Below are 13,387 nucleotides of genomic sequence, written 5' to 3' on the forward strand. Positions count from 1 at the left end.
CGAAGCTTGTAATTACAATCTTACAGAGAACCCAGCCAATCTGTATATAAATCTCACCATCCAATTACAAGATGTAATAATTTTGCAGTCAAGCTGGTAATGAGGTCTAATACTCATGCATGTGATAATCCCCCCTGGATGCTGACTCTATCAGATGTTAGCTTTGTAATTATACTGGCAGAAAATCATTATTTCATGTTCAGCAGAAAAATGAGGTTGGTGGGAAGTTAATTTTCTCTATGCTCTGTGAAGCATAGACAAAATTTTAATGATTTAATCATTATGGTTATCCCTTTTGCAATTGACCCGCGTTACTTCTGTAGAAACATTGGCACATTTAAAAGTCCCTGTTACCCGATAAAGCTTGCCAGGTATGCAGCTTTTAATGTAAGAATAACCGTATACAATTAAACTATTAACCTGCTTGATAGGGGAAAAATCCATAGTTTTTATGTTTTCATTATTTACACACAGAATCCAAAGGAATGTTTATGTCCGGTCTGCACTGCGATAAAAAAGACTCTTAAAAAAGAAAAAAAGAAAAATGCTATAATTAGGATGTAAGCTCTCAGAGCAAAACAGCAGGTTCACAGTGGTATTTTAGCAGCTCAGTAATCTTTTGTTCCTTTCCAGTGTAGGAGACATTCATGAGACCTTATACTTCTACACAAAGAGCTTGTTATGCATAATCAGCATTTTCACAAGAACAAGTTTAAAGGAATTGCTTGTGATACATATTTTTAATTGTTCTTTTCTGCTCTCAAAATTTTCTTGTTATTTCTGTTTGTCCAGCCTGCCAGGAAAAGGACACAGAGTAAGACAGAAGTCACAACGTTGAGATGGGAGAGTGAGAAATAAACCCAGCAGCGCAAAATCAAAACTGTAGGGAAGTAGGCAGGGCAAAATGCCAAAGCCTATTGCAAATTGCAACTAGGATATTTGAGGACAAATTACTTTTAAAATATTGAGTTAATGAAAATATTATCAAATTCTTTTGTGGTAGGATTTCAACTAAAGGTGGGAAGATCTGCATCCAAAGAATACTTTGACACTCCCAGTGTCACTTAGATTTGCGTGCTTAATTCTTCTATTTCTAACTTTTGATTCTGTGCCCATTTTGTTCCTTTATTGACTTACTTCGCATATATGTGGATATATATAGATATGGATATATATGTGTGTGTGTGTGTGTATTTAAATATTTATGTGTATACATGCTGTTTCTCTAAAACAGACATTATAAAAAAGTTAACTGAATTTTATCTTCCAGAAATATTTTATGTTTTCTTTAGAACGAGCAGCAGGATTAGGACCTGTGCAGTACTTCAGTTGATGACTTTCATGTTGGCTTGATCTGGTAAGTTTGAAGGCTTACCACAGCAGAACCCAATTAATATATGTAAAAGATAATCTCATATTTGATTCCTGTTAGACTTAGAAGATAGGCACAGCTGTTGTCTCAAGACAAAAGCAGTTACAGGTACGGTCCAGAGAATGATCTGCAGGTAGGCACTTCTTCTGAGCCTTGGGATGTGGCTGATTCCACCTCACTTCAGATTTGTCCTTCCAGACCTAAGGGAGTCATTTAGAATCCCTTTACAGCCAGTGAGCGTCACGGGTGCCCTTCTCTCACCCAGCTGAGGCATCTACCTTTTGAGAAGATGATCTGTGTCTTAGAAATGCCTTTTCATCCACTGGCTATAAAAAAATAACAAATGTATAGTTCAAATGTTGATAACTACTTTGTAGGCCTCAAAGATTAGTTGAAATACATTCTACCCTTACCTTCTCTGTGGATCCAACCCAAAGTAGCTCTGGAGAAGGCCTGGGGTCTACTATGTATTATGTATTAAATTCCTAATCTAGTGATATAAAAAAGGCAACTTGACAGACACGAATCCTGATCTAATTATGGTTCTCAGCCTTAAAAAAGGATTATTTTTTAATGAGTCCTGTAACTCAAAGCACATATATATTTAGACAATTTATCAAACGTCTTAAGAAGAAAATCCTGACATTAGTTATGGTGGTTCTACTGGTACTCTTATGTTTTATTCCTGCAGAAGAAGCAGGATGGTGGTGAGAAATGCACATGACCTAAAATTAATTAGGTTATTAAGAAGCAGTGAAGACTAAGAGACTTGAAGAGGAGCATAATACAATAGCCAAATGGACAGTCCTTTTCTGACAAACCTATTATGTCTAACATGTGTTGAATAGAGTAATTGGAAATACTTAATGCCTTACTAGATACAAAATAAATTGTTCTTAGCTGGTAGAAAGATGAGGGTATTAATATAAACAGTTGAGTCCAAAGTAATAAAAAATGCAAAGAAGCTCAGAATAATATGGAAATTAAAATATGAAATGTCATTCATAGCAAAGGCACATTTTTTTCTAGAACAATGCATTCCTTTTATCCATGTCAGTCAGGGTTGCCTCTTTTACAAATTTTATCATGAGTTTGCCATGTTTGTGGGGGAGAGTTTGGTTTAGATGTATTCTTGAAGTCACCATTTTGGGTAAAATTTCTACATTTCCTTTCAAAAAAAAGAATTCCCTAAATGTGTTCCATAAGGTTTAGCTTGGTGTCTCTGGGAAAGTGCATAAAGCATAAAAGAGAGTGTGCAAAATTGATACAATTGGCACTTCTGTCTGAAATGGATTTTTACTCTTGCATACATACTTTTTCAGAACACTGTGAGAGGTGGAGATGAACCTGGTTTTCTGAACTCATGTCATGAAAAGATCTTAACTCTTAGCCAACTAGACATTTTTCTTACTGAGGCAGGACTAGGATTAAAAGCCAAGTGAGTTTTACTAATGGCTAGAGCATAACTGGACAAGACTCTTTTTGTACCATGAATTAGGCCAAAGACTGCAGGCAGAAGCTGGGAACTCTTTGGTTAAGACATTGGATTTAAATCCAGTAGAATACTTCAGGTGTTTTGTAAGCATGGTGATCTCCTAGATAGGTGGAAGTTAATTATACTTCCCTCATTTTCCACACAAAGTATTGAAAACGTGAGCTTGCCTTAAGAAAACTAAATAAATCTTTGCTACTCAGCACATTGGAAGAAGCAAAAAAAGCTAGCTCAGCTTCTCACCCAACTTCACATAAATGTTTCCATCTCTCTGAAAATAACAGGAGTTGTGCAGGTAGTGCCTGTGTCTAAAAAGAGGCACATTTGTCCTTTTTGATAGAGCCTGCAGTAATGGTTGTTCTGTGGTTCAACCATTGGATCTCTTTGAGCTTTCTGATGCTTCTTCTGGTGCATCATGGCATAGAGAGATGTGTTTAGGAGAATCCCAATTCCTCAGGTTGCACATGCCAGTAGGTAGGTGAACTTTATATAAATTTGGGAGCTAGTTTGTTAATCTAGAGGTACTTCATTGAGAGAGAGCAAACCTAGACAAGCAATGAGCCATGGCTGAGGTCTAGGATATAAGTAAATAATCAGGTAGAGAGGTTGTCCCCTTCTTACTTTTAGCACAGTTTCTGCCTGTATTCCCTAACACTGACTCATATTTCTCCTATTTGACAGTTCTGGCATTTACCTGAGCTCTGTAATCCCCATAATGCCAGCTATTTGGGATTCTTGAGCCAAAGAGCTGCTCTTACTTCCACTCATGTTCATCTCCTATTTCAATAAGAAATTTACATTCAGAGTAGTGGAGAGCAAGTCAATAAGGCTGCACACCCACCTTGCACCAGGAGCAGTGTCTTTGGCTTCTCTGGGGACTTTGTCTTGAACATCCACCTTGGCTGTGTTTTAGGACTGTTCTGTTCTGGGAGCTAACTTTAGCCAAACTTGGCATACAAAGTTCTGGAAACTCTCTGTGAAGCGGCCTTTGATTTTTGTATGGGTTTACAAGAGATCAGCATAATTCTATTTGAGCATAGCTGGGATTATGTATTCCAGTGAACAAATCCAATCCTTAAAAGAATTTCCAGGTTCAGGAATGATTTCATCAGGCAAGTTTTGACAGTTGAACCCATTGAAAATGAAAATAAAATCTCTAGTGTCCTTCTGTGATTTGAGATGTCACCAATGCTCATATGAAGGGGTTAATTTATTAAAAGGCACTGGCTCTTAGTAGTTGCTAGGAAACATAGCCTTTTACCAAAGGCTGTACTGCTCCAAGGAGGGTGTTTGTCAGAGGTAATGATCCTGTGTGGGGTTTACTCAATGAGTTGGTGGTAACCTATCCTGCAGAGAAGTTGAGAGGATGCAGTGTTGGAACAAGCTGTCATCTTCCACCTGTCCTCTTCCATTCATATTTTTCTCTCTTTAGCAAACAAAACAAATCAAACAAAACCCAACCAACCAACCAACAAACAGAGGAAAACCACAGCTGCTTTAATTTTCCTCTGAAACTAGGCAAGAGCGCTCTGACTTCCCCTGCAGACTGGGCACTGGAAATGTAAGTGACTATTTTGTGCCTGTGACTGAAGGAATTCCCAAAATAAGAGTTATGAAGCCTTCTCTTCTGAGTAGTTAAAAAAAGAGATATGCCCATTTTCAAGGTGTTTATTGAAACATCTTTTCTTCAGAATGAGTAAGAAGCTAATAAATGAATTTTTAAGTTAGGTTTATTTTTGTCTCATTATATGTCAGCATTTTATCTTCTGTATTAGGATCACTGCTTAGAGTTATTTCTTTACTGCTTCTGTGTTTTTTTGTATTTTTTAAGAGACAAGGGAAAAAAAGTGATTGAAAATCCACATGCATGCCCAACTGATTCATAAGTTGATGAGACCAACCGATTGACAAAGAGCGTATTCAGTTCTGTGACTAAAAAAATTACAATTAGTGGTTTGTTTTTTTTTTTTAAAATAAACATTTTTATGTAGAAATAGGTGCATAGACCTCATCCTTATGGCCAGGGTAACTTACATGACAACTTGTTAAATCGATTTTATGCTTCTTTTAGATCTGCTATTCAATTTTTTAAAGTGCAGATACCATGGCAACCCCCTCTCTCATATGGAACGTATGCTGCTTTAGAGATAAAGAGCAAGTACATGCAAAGATGGAACAGGATGACATGTAAACTTTTTTTTTAATATTCACACTTTGGATGAAAAAATATGCTACACAGACACATTTTCTCTCAACTGCAGTATATTTTATGAAAGAATCACATTTTGTACAATGAGATTAATCAGGTTTTAGGTCTTTTCATAAATAATATAGAAGGAAATTGTACCCTATGCTTTTCTGATGTGTATGTTCATGTGTGCATATATATGCATATATATACCCAAAGAATTATCCATGTCTCTACCTTTGTTTTAGTGTATAATAACGCTTTAAAGACGGACAGTAACATCTTTATTTTTATTTTTTTTTCTTACTGTTCCTTAATAGTAAGAATGTAACACAGTTTTTTTGTTTTGTTTTGCTTTTATGAAGGAGCTGCATAGCTGCTACAATTAATTATTTTTTAAAAGAAAAGACAAATCACAGCTGAAGTATCAGTATCAGATTTTTTTTGAGAAAAAGCAGGAGGACTCGTGTATTTGGCTATCTTGGTGGTTATTTACATTGTCTGGATCAGAATTTTCAAAAGCATGATAGCATATTGGATTTCTCAATTAGCTTTCTAAATAATTGACGTCAGGGCACTCTGCTGGGTCACAGCATTTTTGAAAATCTGGTCTCTTACTCGAGTTGCTTTAGCAAGAGTTTGATTTAGTTTGTGAGATATTGTTTATATCCAAAACAAGACAATTGATCGAAGAAACTGCCACTTCTTATCATCAACACCCTATTTCTTCCTGTATTCCATATCTTGGTCAGAGACAGGATGTATTTGAAATTCCAGCATCTTGCTGCTCTTTTTATTTTGTATTGAAGCCTAGTTTTGTGATTAAAGACAGACCTGAAATATTAGTAATGTTTCTACCAATACTAGCTGAGCACTCTTTGCAGGTTCCTGAATGAGCTAAAGACAGGAAAAAAAATATAGTTTTTTTCAGGATTTAAAAGCACACGATTTAATGTGAAATCTATGTTCTGAACTTCAGTTTTGCCATTCCCACCCATAAACCCCAACAAATTACTGTCTTATGTGATCTTGTTGATAATACAGATGACTTCCACATGCATAGAGCACTGGAGGAAGGAAGGGTATAGGGTCTATCTTCCAGCTTAAACATCATTAGTAGTGGGATTTGAGTGTCTTTTAATATGAAATTATTTAAATGAAGCAAACAGCCATGCATCATCTCTCTCATGTTTTTCTGCACTTGTGACACATGCACTACTGTTTGGCTCTCTGTTTTGTGGTCACTCTTTTCACTTCTTGGCATTAAGTTTTGCCACCTTACATTTCTTTTTGCAAGCTTTAATAGGTTTGAAAGTTTAGTTTGATTTTGATAAGCTTGCACAAGTCCTAAACTGATTTATCAAATGTGCTTGTGGCTGCAAATCTCACAAGGAAAGACTCTCATAAGAGACTGTCTACAAATAATAAAAGGAAATGACTACAAACAATAAATGGAAGTTATAGGCTTTTCTTTTTCTTCACACCTTTCTGCTGACAGTGTCTGAACCAACTCCCATTAAAATAGGGAATCCCATTGATGGTAGTAGGATGTTTGCTGGACCTCCAGACATCAGAGGAATTCACAGTGGAAACTCCAAAAATCATGAAAATTGCTATTAAAAAATTAATTCTGCATCTCTGAATTATAAATAAATGTCTGTTCATGTTTAAGGGGATTGAATGCTGGAGCTCATGTTCACAATGGTTTTCCTTTGTTGAAATCAATTTGTCTGTACCAACCATTTATGCTTTAACAAGAAAGTAATGTGATGGTGAGAAAAAGCATGGCATATTGGGATGTTCCTCTGAGTGCTATTCCCTGAGGCAGCTGCTGGAGAGTATTGAAGGGAGGCTAAATAAACATTGCCTATCTTTTCTTTTTTTTTTTTCCCAGAGACCAAATGTGTAACCTCTGTGATGCAAATTATATTTAACCAGCTCTGGGGTCTGAATATGGATCGGTGCTTTGGTGAGTCTGGGTCTCTCTACGTGGTCACAGAACAGTTTGTCTCTATGTTAAAAAGTCAACTGTGATGCACATTTGTATATAAATGAAGCAATGAGTTTGTTTCAAAATCATTAATGATAGATCTGAATGAATTTCTTCTTTATTTCAGTTTTGGTTTTATGAAATGAGTACTTTCATAGTGAGTAGCAGTTTTGAAAACCAAGATAACTGTGAAGACTATTACCCAACTTGATCTGATCAATGCGAATTAAAGTGTTAACTTCAGTCGAAATACACTCATTACAATACACTCCAAACAAACACATTTATTAATGTAGATAGTGCATCTTGTGCCTTCCTAACTCCGAGTTCATTACTGACTAGAAATATTAATAAGTACATTTTAAAAATGCTTTCAGATAATGATACCATGAGGACAATAAATGATTTACAAAAAAATGAAGGTCTCTAAGGTCTTTTAGTTAGGTATCAGCAATTATTAGGAAGTGAATTCTGTAATTCGGTTATTAGGAGTGCTAAACAGGCTGCAAATGATATAGGAAATGTATTTTTTATTTATACATTGTAGCAAATAGGAAATAACAGTAAATTAAGATATATATAGAAATTGTAGATGGATTTTTATTTTATTTTTTAAAAAATTTTTTGCTGACTTAAATATTCACTTATGGAAAATAGTCTTGTTACAGTTGTTGCCTATATTAAAAAATGGGATTGTAAAAAGTTTCCAAAATTAAATTTTTCACGAATATCTTTAATAGCCATTTCCATGACTATTTTATTAATTGTAGTTGTTAATAAAGTAGTTCTTTATTTGTATTCAAAAAATCTATTTATCCCTTAAATACTTTCTCAGATTGCATCTTTATTTCCTCCTCCTCCAGATAGCAAATTAAATAAACTTCCAGCTTCAGACTTGAGGCAAACAATTGAAAACATAGGTTTAAATTAGAAAACAGTTCTGGAAATTGCCTGATAGGCTTGGCTTATTTTCGTCTTGGCACTACTACTAAACCTTGTATGATTGTACTTTATTTTAAGGAAAGACCCAGAAGTAAAAGCCCCAAAGCCAAACCCAAACCAGAAAACCCAACACCACCGCTACCACCACCAAAAATGCAGTTAAAGAAGTTTTGTGTGAAGGTGTCCACATGATATATATAAAATAGTGCAATTTTTCCTTTATTTGACTGAGGCTTTTGGTGGGGGGGAGGGAGGGAAGGGGCAGAGAGGGGGCAGGGACATGTGGGCATGTGGGGGGGTGTACCTACAAAAAACAAAGAAACAGCACTTAGCGTAAAAAGACATACTTTCTCTTAAAATAATTACCGAAGAAAGCAACTTTTGAAACTGCTTGTGAAATGGAAGGTTGTTTTAACTCTTTTTTAAATGTAAAATGCTTTAACTGAAAACAGAACATGTTAATAACAATAATTTAATATCCAACACACTGTATTTTTATAGCAGTAACCCCCCCAGTAATTTAAAATATTTCTTCTTTCAAGATTAATATTATTTTAAAATAAAAATTTGAACGTGTCTGATTTAGGACCTAAGCATGAAAACCTTCCAAAAATCGTAGATGTTCCCATTAACTGTTATTTAAATGTTGTCAATCAAATCTGTTTGCATCTGGTACTGATGTCATGTGAAATTTATTTGTTTAAACTTTCAGTCACACATGGAAAGTTTTGCAGATGGTGTCTCTTCTCCTCTGTTTTTTCCAATTTTCCCCCTAAACTCCAGTTCTTACTCTCTCGACCCCCCAATTTGATTCCTCCTTCTTCTAAAAAAAATAGATCTAATCAGTAGCATGTTAAACAAGAGGGGATCTTTTATGTATTCTGTGTTAGGACAAGGAAAGCATTGCTGTAGATCACTAGAATAAACAACTCAGGCTGATTCAATTACAATGCCTGGGCCAGGCTTTTATCTGCTGGTGACATCATTTCAATCAAAATGTAAAATAATACAATCCAATAGATGCAAGAGGGAGAGATAGGACACAGACTGCTGCACTTAGTCATTTAATAAAAAAAAGTGGAAGAAAGCTCTTTCTGACAGGCTGCTAGGACTTCCATTTCCAAAACTCTATTACCTTGTATAATAGTATTCAAAAGAATTGAATGCAGGAAATTGTCTATTACTTTTTATTAGTAGAAGCTGTTATGTAGGATACAGCCTGCTGCACTGTTTTTTCTTTGTTCCTTTAATTAACAAGAGCATGAAATCCTTCTATTGGCAAGCACTTGTTCCAAAGCTTCTGTTGCCTTCTGTTTTTACTGAAAAGGTAGGTTTTTGTTCTTTTCTATTCTCTGGATGTCTTCTCTTTTTTATACTAAAAAAGTAATTTTTTTCAAGTCACTGTAATCTAAAGTCTATCAGTTACCTTAATAGGGCTCAGGAGAGGGTAGAATGCAGATACATTTCCATAGTCGCAGAACATTTTTATAAGAAAGTTTCACATTTGAGGAGAGAGGGAGATCCAGATTGCAGCCATCTGTAGGCTAGTGCCAGTCTTCTGACCATGTCACTTGCCAGCAGAAATTTGCTATTGTTGCTTAATTTATTGTGACAGAAAAAGAGATAAATTGGTACATACCGATTTGATAGATGAACGGTGCAAAGGAACATATTCTTTCTTCTCAATCCTTTAAGATTGTCTGTGACAGCATAGGATAGGGCTTTGTAAATATCATCAATCTGGCCATCCTACACAATTCTCTCAAATTTTACTGGGAATAAAACTACTTGTCCTCATTCCAGTGAGGTGTAGTTTCACTTACTTCTACATTCATATCTGTAATATACCAGAGAGAAGAAATGATGGGTAGAACTCTCACTTGTTGGAGAGAACATATTTCATTGATTTTAGTGATTAATTAAAATATAATTTAGGTTCACTGCTATTCAGTTCATAAAGCTCTGAACACAACTTTATTTAATAGGAACTTCTATAGCTAGATTGTGACATTGGGTACTGAACAGGGTCCTGCCAAGGGCAAACAATGACTATGGCTGCCACTGAAACTCTTCCTACCGTGCTTACTGCTTTATGATGCATTATGAAGAAGTAGATTAAGTCAAATGGCTAACTGCAGGTGTTGTAGGAGGAGATGCAACTCCTTAAATGAATTTTATCAACATTTTCTTTACTAATGCAATTAGTTCTTATTTTGCATTTACCAGTAGCAAATAGACTGAAGAGAGCTAAGGTCTTTGGTGGTCTTGAAAGATATTGACTTTATGTCTTCTCTTGCTAAGAAAGAGATTTCTGCCATTCTGGATAGCATTATTATTCCACGTACATGGTAACCCTTTTCTAATGGTTTATGAAAAGGATTCATATGAGGATGAAGTAGTAGACTACTATTTTGGGAACAAACTAGCAACAACTATAATCACTGAATAACTTTAATCCTCCCTTTTACAACCATCAGGTGTGTTTTATAATTTTTCATATTTCTATTTGATATGCTGTGGTTTTTTACAGTGTCTGCAATGCTTACTAGCATTCTCCTGCTGCTGCAGTGGGCTGAAACTGTAGCAGGCTGCAGTTGTAGTCAGGATCAGACAACCCATGTTGGACACACAGCACCTGAATGAACACAGACCTAAGGTCATAGCAAGGATAGTTTAAGACATATAAACTAGTTTTCTAACTCCATATCTACCTAGTCAATAAAGAGATATGAACTCAAAGAGTGAAGAATTCTTAAAGCTGGATGTTGGCCTACATGGGACAATGGCACTTGGAGTATTACTGTTCCTGTAATTTGGGTACTTGAGCTGAGACTGCATAAGCTGAAGCTGCATATTGAGTTACTCAGCCCATCTTTTATTTTCTGACACTGCCCTCACCTTTTCAGGTAAGATGAAAGGTGAACGAGTCCTAAGCCTAATCAATATTCCAGGGATAAAGGGTCTTTCCTGGAAAAGTGAGAGCTATGAATTTCAGCTCCTGCAGGCTGCAGGAGTATGTAGCACTTTGGTCCCTTAGCTTTTAGCTGAGTGAGTTTTCTGGCACTCTGTTTCTGGAAAAGAAAGATATTTTACCATGCATATGACTGAGCACTGGGCTAGATGGAATTCATCATTGTCCAAGTGTCTTGAGGGAAGGTCTATATGTGCATGACGGAACAGAGACAGTTACATGTGTTGTCAACCATCTCCCATCCCAGATTAAGAAGTGTGTTAGTATGAGAAAGGTAATACATTTGCATGACTATCTCAGGGCTTAGGAAACACTGTCATCCAAAATGGAGATATGAGTTGACTGTAGGAACCCCTGTACATCATTCTGGAGAGCAGACATTTGTCAGAGATTGACTGAGTCTTCATCTCAGCTCAGGTGGAACTCATATGATCTGCATCTTACAGCACAGATTAAACCTAAAAATGTATGTATGTCAAATTCCCTGAGTTGGAGCTGGACCTTTTCCCACAATATATCTGACATGCTCAACCACAAATGACCTTTTCTGACCTTACATAGGCATGAAAACTCCCTCTATCCTGACCAAAGTCCTCACTTAACATATGTAGTTGAGACCCTTTAAAGTGATCTTTCTTCATAGGAAATAAGCCAGAAAGATAACAAATAGCAGAATTTAACAAATGAAATCCAGAACAAGCCTACTGTAAAATGTTTTTGTGTGAGATCTGGTTACAGTCCCCCTCTGGATGAAAGTGGAATGTCTCAAGTGCCTTTAGAGTTGAGCCATGTAGGCTTTTTGGAAACATGTTGTTAGTGGGTATGCATGAATGTTAAATTTAAAATAGAAAAAAGATTTTCCTAGAATTTCCAAAAATATGAATACATTAGGAACATGAATTAAAAAAAAATAAGTAAGGCAGTACTTGTTGGTTCTGATTCTCCAGACAGTCTAGAAGAACCAAGGAATACAAAAGTTACATTTTCTGCTGGGTGCTCCTCTCAGTTCTCCTGCTGCGTTACTGTGCTTTCCTGTTTGCACATCTCTGCCCAACTCTTATGAGTTTTAGTCCTATTTTCCAGCCCCACTTGATCTACCCCTTCCTCCCTGGAGTCAGCTCTTGATTTACTGTTTTTAGCCTGATGTTTTTTGTTCTTCTGCAATTTCTTGACTCCCCAAGCTCTGTTCCATTTTAATTACAGGGATATTCTCTCCTGAAATCGGAAGGTTATGGAGTCCTGTCCTTGCTGGCGATAGTTTCAAGGTCTGCAGAGAAATTACATTGTTCTTTCTTTTTTTCTTTTTTTTGTTTAATAGGCATTAGTTTTCCATATCTAGCTGTCAGTATGTTTTGAAAATACTTGAAGTAATTCATATAACTTAAAAAACTAAACATGTTGTAAAAAATGTTATTTTTACCTATGAAAACTTAGTTTTATATTCTAGCTCTTAATAGGTCTAAATAGTTCTGTAGTTATAATTAAATGCATCTAATGAAATAAATTATACAGAAATTTGGATAATTAACTGTTATCTTTGTATCTTTGTACCCTGTTTTATGCTTTTTCCATTATAACATAATAATATTGTTCCAGAAAGTAGTAAAATAATAAATAAATTTTTAAAAAATAAAAAATAATAATTAATAAAATTTTTCCACTTTGCCAGCAAACCCCTGACGTTATAAAAGCAAGATGAGCATCATATCTACTTACCTTATTCCTTGTTTAGATGTCTTGGAATTCCTGTATTTTTCAATACAGGATAATATACTGTCTTTGGGGTGTAATACTATCCACAAAATGTATCGGCTTTTTCTCAAAATTTGACTTTTGGAAATAGTTTTGCAAAGTGTTGATCTTATATAATCAGGGAGCAGGCAAGAGCAGGATTTGTGCATTTTTTTACACCTTATCACAGTGCATTTAGTCTTCCTGTCAGTTTGGATAGTTTATACTATGTTATGTTTTTGGAGGTTATAAGGCTCCAATTGTTGGCCCCCCATTTCACCATTACGTTAACCCAAGTCATTCTTCATTGCACATGCAAGTTTGGTGAGCATGCTGTTGGTCAAAAAGATTTATCAGAGAAAGCTTATACAGAAATGTACTTTATTTTGTGACATGCTGTTATCTTGTGACATGCCTGTTAGTGCTGTATAAAGTGCACCTGTACCTCCAGGTACAGGCCTACTGTTTAATGTGTGTACTGCAATTGATGAGGTTTACATAAAACTTTGTGCTGTCCAAACATGAATGGATCTGAAGAAAGGCTTAATTTGAGCCTGTGGATCGAAATCTGAGACTGTAAACTGTGGCTCATCTGCTGAATGTTGGCTCCCAGGCATCTTGGCTTCTTTTACTCAATCAGAATTGAGTAAAGATCAATAGGATTGATAAATAAGAGCAGTTTAGACCATCTGAAAGAAGGA

The 13,387-nt window shown here is 35.8% G+C and overlaps 1 long non-coding RNA gene across 1 annotated transcript; it reads left to right on the forward strand.

Annotated features, from left to right (window-relative positions):
• Positions 1–1,278: 1,278 nt before the first annotated feature.
• On the forward strand, positions 1,279–12,390 carry LOC108447884. Its single transcript, XR_001863588.1, has 3 exons — positions 1,279–1,357; positions 6,947–7,021; positions 12,159–12,390. It is a non-coding gene; the product is annotated as an uncharacterized LOC108447884 (long non-coding RNA).
• The last annotated feature ends 997 nt before the right edge of the window (positions 12,391–13,387 follow it).

This window comes from Corvus brachyrhynchos, unplaced genomic scaffold (genome assembly GCF_000691975.1).
Source record: "Corvus brachyrhynchos isolate BGI_N302 unplaced genomic scaffold, ASM69197v1 scaffold7, whole genome shotgun sequence".
Lineage (NCBI taxonomy): Eukaryota > Metazoa > Chordata > Aves > Passeriformes > Corvidae > Corvus > Corvus brachyrhynchos.